The 12,569-nt window shown below is 44.0% G+C and overlaps 1 long non-coding RNA gene and 1 other non-coding gene across 2 annotated transcripts; one reads left to right on the forward strand and one right to left on the reverse strand.

Annotated features, from left to right (window-relative positions):
* Nucleotides 1–3,142: 3,142 nt before the first annotated feature.
* n-TFgaa5 lies at nt 3,143–3,215 on the reverse strand. Its single transcript has one exon. It is a non-coding gene; the product is annotated as a tRNA-Phe (tRNA).
* A 1,185-nt stretch (nt 3,216–4,400) lies between these two features.
* On the forward strand, nt 4,401–8,772 carry Gm31633. The gene is made up of 3 exons (XR_383758.2): nt 4,401–6,977; nt 7,157–7,245; nt 8,188–8,772. It is a non-coding gene; the product is annotated as a predicted gene, 31633 (long non-coding RNA).
* The last annotated feature ends 3,797 nt before the right edge of the window (nt 8,773–12,569 follow it).

Raw genomic sequence — 12,569 nt, forward strand, 5'->3', positions numbered from 1 at the left:
CAGGAAACCAAATATTGATTGCTCTGGGAGCTGTCAGGGCCTTGATGGCCAACAGCTGCTCTTCAGAGGGGACTCCCCACTCCAGCACACCTGCAGCAGGGCAACATCTGTGCAAATGAATAACCCCACAGGAATGATTGCGTTGATAATTGAGGCATTAGATACACTGTTGCCATGTAGCCATGTTTTCTATTTGTGTTGGACTGTTTGGTTTCTAATTCCCTGAACCCAAAACTTTTATTTAGTTCTTTACTTCTGCTACAACTGAAAGCTTTTCTAAGCCTTGTTGATCTGAAAAGTTCTTTGAACTTTGTATTTAAAAATAGCAATCAAAACTTAGTAAGTAGCATAAAAGATGAAGAGAATTCTCCTGTTGCTAGGATATTTATTACTATGTCATGTGTAGCTGCTATGCTGGTTCACAGGTCCAGGTTCATGACCGAACTCAAACTGGGTCAGTGTCCTGACAGCTCAAGATTCCTCAAATGCCTCTCCTTGCCTGTTAGACCAGGAAAAGCACATGGCTGCTGCTGCTGCTTCTCAGCGCTCGTGCAGAGGGTTAGAGCAGCACTTGGTTAGAACAGCACTAACGCAGAAGGTTAGAATAGCACTGGAGAAGGAACTGGGAGCTACAGCCTTATCCAAAGGCAGGAGGGAGAGGGGCGCTGCAGGGGCTTTTGAAACTTGAAAGCACGCCTTAGCACCACACCTCCTTCAACAAGGAGGAGCTGAAGGGGTTTGCAACCCCAAAGCAAGAACAACAATATCAACCGACCAGACCCTACCCCCCACAACCCCCCTAGAGCTCCCAGGGACTAAACCACCAACCAAAGAGTACACATGGAGGGACCCATGGCTCCAGCCGCCTATGTAGCAGAGGATGGCATTGTAGGGCACCAATGGGAGGAGAGGCCCAAGGTCCTGTGAAGGCTCTATGCCCCAGAGTAGGGGAATTGGAGATCAAGGAGGCAGGAGTGGGTAGGTGGGTGGATGAACACCCTCAAAGAAGCAGGGGGAGGGGAAAAGCTGGGAAAGGGGATAACATTTGAAATGTAAATAAAGAAAATATCCAATCGGGGGTGGGGGAGTGGGGAGGGGGAAGAAACTTGAAAGCCCAACCTAGTGCCACACCTCCTCTAACAAGGCCACGCCTCCTAACCCTTCTAATCCTCAAGACGCTTCCTTATGACTAAGTATTCAAATATATGAACCTGTGAGCGCCTTTCTTATTCCAACCACCACACGGGGTGAATTTATTGTTTATCTATATGACGTTCCTGAAGAATAAAAAAAATTAATTCTCTATGGAAAGGAGAGAGGGAAGGGTGAGAACTATGTAAATACAGTCCTTATTTACGAAATTCTCTAAAATTTTAAATTAAAAAATATTCTCTATATGGATCTGTGGTGTACAAAAAAGAAGCACTACTTGATTTGTATGCCTCAGCTTCATTTAAATATGTCTGAGATTGTGTTGGCTTTTTCCAAAGGCACGCATGTGTGACATGCATTTGTTTATTTATTTATTTTCATCTGTGTTTCCAACTTTGAATGACTGTTGACAAGCACAATGGGATTGTTAACAAAGAGTGCTTAGCAGAACGCTTGGTGACTAGAGAGGACCCTGTAACTGGTGGCTGCCATTTTCTGGGAGCTTTGTCCCTGGAGTCTGTCAGGAATACCTTACTCACTGAGCTGTGGAGCGTGGATCCAGCCTGTAAGCCACGCTTAGACTATTCACATGAACACTGGAATATGTGGCACTAATTTGAATGCACCCCAGACCTTACTAGAATGTCGTTCCGTGGGACACCGCACACTCCTTAAAGACCTTTAGTGATTAACTCATAACAAGACAATCCACTCTGCCAGACTGCATTAACGATTATTGTGAAAAATCCATATATTCTTAGAATTTGAGGCAAACTTAAGCAATTGTATTTCTGGTCAAGTTTCCAACAGCAAACAGATTGAGAAATGATGATATTATAACATGATCCACTGAAAGGGAGACAGTATAGTCGAAGCTAATAAAGGGGGCATGGTGCGTGTGCATACTCATTACGTGAAGGTCCTAATTAAATACACAATGCTCATCTGGTTTTACTGTGTGTGCTATGATTATAATAGCGTCTGTATGTCATAGTTCTGGACTCAAATGAGAGGCGTATACACAATAGGAAGGAAACGTTTACTCCAGGGTTTATTTATAAATCACCTTGGACCTTTCTGGGGAACTCTGAGGAGGTAGACACAGCCTGGACGTTGACAAAAGGACGGGGCTGAGCACTTATTCTCATGAATATTTAATGAGTGCGGTACACAGGACAACTCAGAACTGATAATGTGTGACATCCATGAGAGAATCCAGCACTCGGGGAAAGACAATAAGTTTTCAGGTTACAGTTAGAGACTTTAGTTTCTATGATAAAATACATACAGAGAGACTATAAATAAGAGGTTGGCAATGTGCATGCCAGATATAACCACAGAACTCCGAAGGGCGTGTCCTGGGAGGGAGGGTGTTTGTTCACCTTGTCCTGGGCTCCATCCAATAGCCTGGCGTGGACCATTTCAGACTAGCTCCAAAATGACGCTGACACGCTGGACGCTGGTCCCCAGACCACACTGACAAATACGTGTCTAAACAAAATCCGTCACTTACTTAAATGTAAGGAGCTATAATGCTACCACCCTTTATCAGTAAGCAAATGAACCTGCCCTGGGCCGCCGCAGTGTCGCTCTCTTGCATCTCTAGCAAAATCCTGAAGCAAGCACCTGAGTGCGCAGTAGAATCCGCACTAAAAAGTGAGGACCCGAATGACATTTGGACAGGTCTTTGTCACTTCCAGGGAAAAGTTCCCCAACAGGACAGATTCCCAACGGCCGGCGCGCGCCCGGACTGCTTTCCCTGTCCAAGAAGCCGGGAGGCCTTGGCTCCGCATTGCGCACGCGCAGCAGCGCCTCCGACGACACCCGGAAATGCCTGTGCTTTTTGCCTGCCCCCACGGGTGGGCGAGAAAAACTGCTTGCGTTTCTCCACGACCCCAAGTCGGCGAGTCCGAGATGAACTCAACACAAGTCCCTGGGTGGAAGGATCTTAGGAAGTTTGCATTCCGCCAAATTAAAACTAAAAGTTAACTGCCGAAACCCGGGATCGAACCAGGGACCTTTAGATCTTCAGTCTAACGCTCTCCCAACTGAGCTATTTCGGCGCTGTGCCTGCCCACTTCTAGAGTATCCTATCGCTGAGTACTTCGGGCCCAGTCCTTCCGTGTTTCTTCAATAACTAATTTCTATTCCGCGTTTTTGCTTGCTGTGTTTGAATCGTGATTCTTCCGTCTCGCTTTTCCCGACCAAAAATGCAAAGATCCTGCCTGGTCCCTTCCCGAGACCTGCTAGGCGCGCGCAGCGGGAGCGCAGGGACAAGCGAGGATTCGGGTTCCCGCCAATCAGGTTTGGGGGTCTCCTAGGTGAACAGGTCACACTTTTGGACGGTACAGGTATGTCCCAGATCTGGTTGACTGGCAGCGTTTGCCGAGAGCTGTTGGTTGACTGGGTGGCCAGCCCCAGATGCGGCATCTGTAGAGTCCCTGAGACCTGTGCCCTGAAAAGGCCACACACAGCTTGGTTACAAGCTCTTTGAGGGAACCTGTTCTGCAAACGCTTGGGCAGTTCATGAATGATAATTCAATGTCAGCGCCCCCTCCTTTCACGCCGGTTCTGAAGCACCCACTACCTGCTCCCTGCATCTAACTGAGATTGTTTCCTTTCTATCTCCGATTAAATAGTACTAATCTCAAGGCAGTTTACTTTCTCATGACGCTCTTTTAGCCTACTTACGACACTTCTCTTTACCCAGAAGCGTCGCTCTCAATTTGGGTTGATGGATGGATATGGAAGAGAAAAGAAAAGAAAAAGGAGTGCTTAGCAACCTTCACTGGGTCCCCCTCATTCAGTCTGCATTCTACAAACGAGTCTCTGAGCGCCCAGGCTGTAGGAACCAATCACAGAGTTAACCAAATCCAAATAACAAAAGAGCTCGAAAATTAAAGAGGTCGGTGGATAAGGAGAGAGAGAGACCAAAAAGATGCTTAGATTGGAAGGAGGAGATAGGAAAAGACATTTAATGTGTTTTCCAGCTACCTATCGAATTCTCCTCAAAACACTGCAGCAAAGACTTGATGATTTTCGTTAACTTTTTAGGCAACCAGCTATTGTTCTTGTCTGTGGCTGCCTGCCTGCCTGCCTGGTCTGTAGAGTGCTGCGAATCAATCTCAGGCTCTTCCGGTCTTTCCACCTCAGTCTTTCCACCTCTTCCTCGAGACTTCCAGAGGCGAGAAGTCTGAATGAGAAATGTCCCCTATAGTCTTGACCATTTGAACACCAGCTTGGGGGGGGGGGGGGATTAGAACGTGCAGCCTTTTGGAGGACGTATGTCTGTCACTCGGGGTCCTTAGAAAGTCACCTGTGCACTTTAGGTCCTCAGCTTCCCTGGCTAAAAATTTACATTCCAGATCGTCTCATGGACTGGACATTCAGAGTCTCGTCTCATGGACTGGACTCTGCTCTCTTCAACTTAAGGCCCTGTGAACAAAGTAAGCCATCACCAAGATAGATTGCTGCTGAGTTCGAGAGAAAACTTGGCTTCATCGGCAAGACTGCAGAAGGGAGATGAACCATCATAGCAACCATGGAGGGCCGGGTTGAGTTGAGACTCAGACTAAGTATAAGGATATGGAAGGAGATTCTAGCCTGAAAAGAAACTTTTTGTAGGCTACACTTCTGTCTTCCCAGTTAGCCCAAGGATTTTTGCTAACCCCATCTAACTGCTTATGATAACTATGAAAACTAGCCAGCAGACAGAAGACAAATTTAAAAAAACAAAAAAGCAAACAAATCTAAAGGAAGCTTGTTGTATATGTCTGAAATTTTTTTAAACTGTTGTCAATTGATTATCTGTTCTTAACATTGTTCCTGGGACCCCTATAGCACAGACAAAACCCCAATAACATTTTACTTTCCTCTCATTTTAGTATTTGTCATAGGGAAGTTTAAGAAAAATTGATGGGAATATTACAATACCTAAAAGCATACTGACAGGCAGTGAAGACTCATCTCAGAGCTGAATGAATTCAGTGTCACAGTAAAGATTCATTCAGTGAAGAACTAACGGTAGCCGGGAATGTAGCTCAGCTGTTAAGAGTGCTTGCCTACCACGCATCAATTCCTGTTTCTGGTCCTCCGTCTTACTGAGGCCATGTGTGGAGTTATACGCTTGTAATCCCCACATTCAGGCCTTAGAGGTAAGAGGGTCGGAAGTTCAAGGTTATCATCAGCTAAATTTCAAGCTCAAGGCCAGCATGGAACAGGAGAGACTCTGCTTCAGAAAATGAAAGAAGGAAGAAAAAGATGATGACAGAAATGGGGGAAGTGACTGAGGTGGCCAGTCGAGGTTGGATAATGTTATCCGAGGCCAATACAAGGCTTTAAAGGTTCCCTCTACACTGTGCTTAATAGTTACAAGGGGAAAAAGTAAAAGCTATGCCATGAAGAAACCAGACAATGCCTTGACTGGTTCATCAAAGGTAAGATCAGCAGCGAAGAACATTTGGGCATCATATGCCCCGAGACACCACACACTTACATAGAGTCCAGCCATACATAACTAGGTTGGAATTGACCATGAAGCGGCATCAATTGCCAAACAAGAGCTGTTCTCTTGTAGATAACTAGAAGAAAAGCTGGGAACCACCACCACACACACACACACACACACACACACACACACACACACACACAACATACTGTCCAATGCATATGTGTGCATACAGAAAGATACCTCTCCAAAAAGGTCATACACACTATGGGTTATTGTGCCATTCTTAGAACATCTTTATAAGCCTTATATCCAAATATAAACACAGTAAGGGTTAGCCTTGGATATAAGAACTGAGTAAAGTCCATATTTCGGTCCATACTAGTTAGACAGTTTGGTGCACACAACAGCTGATCCACAAAGCAGGTTCTGCACCTTGCATGGAACACTTGCATTTTGTGACGTTTGAATCCATGGCCTACAGTGTGCCAGGCAAGTGTCCTACCACTGAGATATAACCCCACTCCTTGTTTGAGACAGTTTTTGCAAGTTAGCCCATGCTAGCCTTGAGCATGCTATGTAGTCTGGGCTGTCCTTATCCCATGCCCACACCTCAGGTTGCCATGTGTTGTTGACATTATAGACAGATGCATGCTGCCACGCCCTGACACTGTTAACCTTTAAAGAGACCCCCATTTTAATTAAAAAAATCAATATAAAAGTTTAAGTTCATGACCAGAATCCAGGGCTGGGCCCCACCCTTGCTGTTAGGTTTGTTTGGTTTTTGTAGGTACATGACCATGCATCTTGACGTTTCTCTGTGCACAGAAAGCAACACCTTCACCTGACGAAGGCAAAATGACTTCTCCAAAGTCCTGTGTTAAAGTCGCCACCGAGGGGAGAAACGTGAAAAAGTTAATAGATTGCAAATATCATCGGTGTGTCGAATCGATCCAAAGAAGTTAATTTATTTAAAGCCATTAAACTGCGGGTCGATGAAGGCCTTATTGTTTTTTTTTTTTTGTTTTGTTTTGTTTTTGTTCAATCACATACATCAATACAAAGCCTGTGGGTACACTCACTGGGCCAGAAACAATTAAGAAAATGATACTCAAGAACAACATACCAAGATGTTCGTATGTTCTAACCCACTCCTCCCACACCCACTCAACAAGAGTCTAACTCGCCTTTGTGGATTTTGCACGATGCCCTAGAGGTCAGAAAACTTGGATTCTGGAACCTGAATGTTATAAGCTTGGGCCCTCTTCAGTCCTTCTTATCTTAATTGCTTGTGGCTTACAATTAATGGCGCAGTGGACCAGCCTTCCAGGTGTTTTCTTCTCCCCATCTGTGTGCCTCTGCCTCCTACTCTCCAGAGGTAGGGATAAAGCCTAATTATTTCCTAAATCCTTGTTAATAAAAAAAGAGGGGCAGGGCAGGGGAGGGAGAGACCAGGGCTGGAGAGATGGCTCAGTGATTAAGAGCTACACTGCTCTTGCAGAAGACAGGCGTTCTGTCCCCAGCAACTACAAGTCTGTTTCCTTTTCACCTCTTTAGGTGCTTCAAGGAGCTGCGATTCCAGACTATATCATCAGGCTTAGATGGATGCAGCATTTATTGGAGATCCTCATGATCTGACTGGAGAGGTAGGGACTCCTAAGAGAAAACTCTACCATGAGCCTCCTTGTCATGGGGAATCCAGCAAGAAGACAGTTGGTACTTGGACAAGACACTGCACAGACATGATTGCAAACTGTCATGCCTTCCAGTTGCTCTCTCTAATGGAATTCCTCTCACTACCTGCCCCTCCCTTAAGCCAGCCTATCACCCTTAGCTATGCAGGCAGCCTCTGTCTTAGAATGTGAGTTAAAATGATTCCCACCGCTCGCTTGCCACAGGCTGAGTCAGAAAGCACATTTGCCCTGTTTGCGGGAACTGCCCATGCATGTGATGCAAAAGCGACATTTCTCTTTGAGAACGATTGATATGTGATTGTTTGCCTCAGGACGGCTATGTTCTTTAAGATACACTGATCAGTGCTGCGACCACTGGGGAGTTGCCCTCACTCCAATAAATGATCACATATGAGCGTTCATGCAAGCAACCCAATTAAACCCATTAGAGCTTGGTGGGACACACACACACACACACACACACACACACACAGAGAGAGACAGAGACAGAGAGACAGAAACAGAGACAAAGAAATAGAGACACAGAGACAGACACAGAGACAGAAAGATAGAAACAGAGAGGTGGGCTAGTGGGCTGGAGAGATGGCTCAGTGGTTAAGAGCACTGACTGCTCTTCCAGAGGTCCTAAGTTCAATTTCCAGCAACCACATGGTGGCTTACAACCATCTATAATGAGATCTGGTGCCCTCTTCTGTCTGGTGTGTCTGGAGACAGCTACAGTGTACTCACATACATAAAACAAATAAATAAATTTTAAAAAGAAAAGAAACAGAGGGCAAGTCACAGTAGGAGAGAGATTTGGGGTCCAGCATAACTGAAAAGGGAATGAGGGAGGGTAACAGAGGGGTAAACACATCCAACACATTTATATATTGTGCTGTTTTGTTTTGTTAGCATGACAGAAGCTGGGGTCATCTGGCATGAGGGAATTTTCGTTGAAGAATGACCTCCATCAGACCAGCCTGTTGGTGTGTCTGTAAAGCATTGTCTTGATTAATGACTGATAGGGGAGGACCCAGCTCACAGTCGGGGGTGCCATCATGGAGCAGATGGTCCTGGGGTAAGAAAGCCATGGAGAGCAACTCAACAAACAGGATTGTCCCGAGGATTCTGCCTCATTTCCTGCGTAGGCTTCCCCTCATGAAGGACTACAGCCTGTAAGCTGGACTTTAAACCCTTCCTTGCTAAGTTTCTTTTGGTAGTGGCCTTGACCTCAGCCATGCAGAGCAAACTAAGACATGCACAAATAAAGTTGTCAAACATGAAATAATAAATGCATACTGACATTTGACCCTGTCGGTATATGATACTGACAAACTTTAAGGAACCATAGGGAAGCTGTAGCAAGACCTTGCTATCACATGTGGGTCAGTGCAAGCCCAGACTGAATACTGAGTCCCAGTGACACATGTTTACCAACAGAAGTGGGACTAGAATTTGGTTTCAGGTCCCCAGTCAGAGCTGTCACAACTGCATCATGCTTGTCCCTAAATTAGATTAGCTCTCAGGACAAACAAGCATGCTATAATTTATGATTCATAAACTTTTAGAGATGGTCAGCTTTGCATCAGAGGTTCTGTAGCCATGGATTGAAAATATTTTGAAAAAAATCCTAACTCTTTATATCTACTGAACATGGATTAAAAACTGTTTTTGTCATTATTCCCTAAACAATACAGTACATTAAATTTAAATTTCTTTTATATTATGTAGGGTATCCTAAAGTAAGCTGTAGAAGCCTAAAGTATAGGAAAGGATAGATATATATTATATGTCTATAGATATATGTTATATGTAAAAACGTGTAACTTTGTAACAGGAATTCAGGCATCCATCCAGTTTTGATACCCTCAAACTTCTCAGAACCATGTCGCCTGGGATATCTAGGAGCAATCATGTAACATTTTGAGAAAAATGCTCTTCATCACCAAATTCAATACCAAATCTTGGTACTGACACTAGTCTAGAATATTTGGATCACATGAAAAACTTTTATTTAAGCTTAGCTGAGAATCCTTAGGACTGTCATTAACTAAAAATCTAGACCCAGGGCTAGATAGATGGCTCAGCAGTTACGAGCTCTGGCTCCCCTTACAATTCCCAGAACTCACTTGGTAGCTCACAACACCTATAACTCCAGTTCCAAAGGATACAATACCCCCTTCTCTTGGCTTCTATGTGCACCAGACCCACATTGGGTGCACAAACATGTATGCAGGCAAAACATCCACATACATAAATTGTTTTTTTTTAACTCTGGATCCATTCCATTCTTATCTCCTTGTACAAAGCTCAAGTCTAAGTGGATCAAGGAACTCCACATAAAACCAGAGACACTGAAATTTATAGAGGAGAAAGTGGGGAAGAGCCTCGAAGATATGGACACAGGGGAAAAAATCCTGAACAGAACGCCAATGGCTTGTGCTGTAAGATCAATAATCGACAAATGGGACCTCATAAAATTGCAAAGCTTCTGTAAGGCAAAGGACACGGTCAATAAGACAAAACGGCAACCAACAGAATGGGAAAAGATCTTTACCAATCCTAAATCCGCTAGGGGGCTAACATCCAATATATATAAAAAACTCAAGAAGTTGGACTCTAGAAGACCAAATAACCCTATTAAAAAATGGGGTACAGAGCTAAAAAAAAGAATTCTCAAATGAGGAATACTGAATGGCTGAGAAGCACCTGAAAAAAATGTTCAACATCCTTAATCATCAGGAAAATGAAAATCAAAACAACCCTGAGATTCCACCTCACACCAGTCAGAATGGCTAAGATCAAAAATTCAGGTGACACCAGATGCTGGTGAGGATGGGGTGAAAGAGGAACACTCCTCCATTGCTGGTGGGATTGCAAGCTTGTACAACCACTCTGAAAATCAGTTTGGTGGTTCCTCAGAAAATTGGACATAGTACTACTGGTGGATCCAGCAATACCACTCCTGGGCATATAACCAGAAGATGTACCAACTTGTAATAAAGATACATGTTCCACTATGTTCATTGCAGCCTTATTTATAATAGCCAGAAACTGGAAAGAACCCAGATGTCCCTCAACAGAGGAATGGATACAGAAAATGTAGTATATTTACACAATGAAGTACTAATCAGCTATTAAAAACAATGAATTCATGAAATTCTTAGACAAATGGGTGGATCTGGAGGGCATCATCCTGAGTGAGGTAACCCAATCACAAAAGAACTCACATGATATGCACTCACTGATAAGTGGATATTAACCCAGAAACTTAGAATACCCAAGATACAATTTGCAAAACACATGAAACTCAAGAAGAATGAAGACTAAAGTGTAGACACTTTGATCTTTCTTAGAATGGATCAAAATACCCATGGAAGGAGTTACAGAGACAAAGTGTGAAGCAGAGACTGAAGGAATGACCATGCAGAGACTGCCCCACCCGGGGATCCATCCCATAAACAACCACCAAACCCAGACACTATTGCAGATGCCAACAAGAGCTTGCTGACAGGAGCCTGATATAGTTGTCTCCTGAGAGTCTCTTCCAGTGCCTGACTAATACAGAAGTGGATGCTCACAGCCATCTATTGGATGGAGCACAGGGTCCCCAATGAAGGAGTTAGAGAAAGGTCCCAAAGAGCTGAAGGGGTTTGCAGCCCCATAGGAGGAACAACAATATGAACTAACCAGTACCCCCAGAGCTTCCTGGAACTAAACCACCAATCAAAGAAAACACATGGTGGGACTCCTATCTCTAGCTGCATATGTAGCAGAGGGTGGCCTTGTCTGTCATCAATGGGAGGAGAGGCCCTTGGTCCAGTGAAGGTTCTATGCCCCAGTATAGGGGAATGCCAGGACCAGGAAACAGGAGTGGGTGGGGTTGGGAGCACGAGGCGGGGGGGGGGGGGGGGGAGGATAGGGGGTTCTCAGAGGGGAAACCAGGAAAGATGATAACATTTAAATTGTAAATTAAAAAAATATCTAATAAAAAAATCTGGATCCATCATGGGCTGAACTTCTCCCTGAGGTTTTGGGTGTGGTTAATGGATCATGAGGGAGAGACAATTCTTTTGTGATACAACACTGGTAATATGCCGTGTCCCTGTAAAAACAAAACCGAAAACAAAAACAAAAACAAAACATTCACCCACCCACACTCCTGTAGACAACCTTAATGAAGCTCATTATGTCTTTCTCTGGATCTTGCCCTCCCCCACTCTCTCTATGGAGCTAGTTTGGAAAGGGAGAGTTGTTAGCAGAGCTGGGTGGGGACAAGACAGGGTAACAAGGTTGTACATTTGTGAATATTAATTGGACCATCAAAATGCCATAATGAAATCCATCATTACATATAATTAATATACACAAATTTATAATATATATATATATATATATATACATATATATATAGGCCTGTGAATTAAAAAAAGATTAGTTTTTAAAGTAAGGTCTAAATAAGTAAATGGGGATCATGTATATGTGTATGTGTATGTGTATGTATATGCATATGCATATGTATTTACACACACGTATATATGGACAGTGCCACCCATTGTCAAAGCTTGAATCTCCAGTGCTGCAGCCCATGAGTCAAAGGCTTGGTTGTCCACATCATATGATGCTATAGGGGGATGGTAGAAATGCTATAGGGGGATGGTAGAAATGCTATAGGGGGATGGTAGAAATGCTATAGGGGGATGGTAGAAACTTAGGAAGTGAGTCCTGGATAAAGGAAGTTAGGTCACTGGGGGTGTGTCCTTCAAGGAGATAAGAGCTACCAGTTCCCTCTGAGTGAGTCACTGTGAGGCAACCAGCCTCTCTTGTCACATAGTACACCACAGAGACTTGCCTTGCCACTGGCCCAGGAGCAGTATGGTCAATGGAACAGCTATCAAAACCTCAGAATCGTGAGCTCAGACAAACCTCCCCTCCTCTGATCTGCTTCACAGCATTGGAAAGCTGACACTCGTGGAAAGCTCTTGCTAATGTAGAATGAAAATACAGAAACTGGACAAACCAGTTACCAGTACCATGAAGGAAGGAATAACCAGGTACAAACAAGAGTATTTTATATCCTCTAAGATATCTGTGGTCTGCAAGATGCCAATTTAGAAAAGAACACCAAAAATATGAAGAGATAGTCCATATCAGACACATGTATTAAAAAGCTGTATTTATCGGACTACAAACATGCTAGGAGGGATAGGGATATGTAGTATAGGGTGCAGTTTACTTGGTAGAATTCTGGCCAGCATGCTCAAAGCCCTGGGTTTAATCTTCAGCATCACACA

Source organism: Mus musculus, chromosome 14, assembly GCF_000001635.26.
Source record: "Mus musculus strain C57BL/6J chromosome 14, GRCm38.p6 C57BL/6J".
In the NCBI taxonomy this organism is placed as follows: Eukaryota; Metazoa; Chordata; class Mammalia; order Rodentia; family Muridae; genus Mus; species Mus musculus.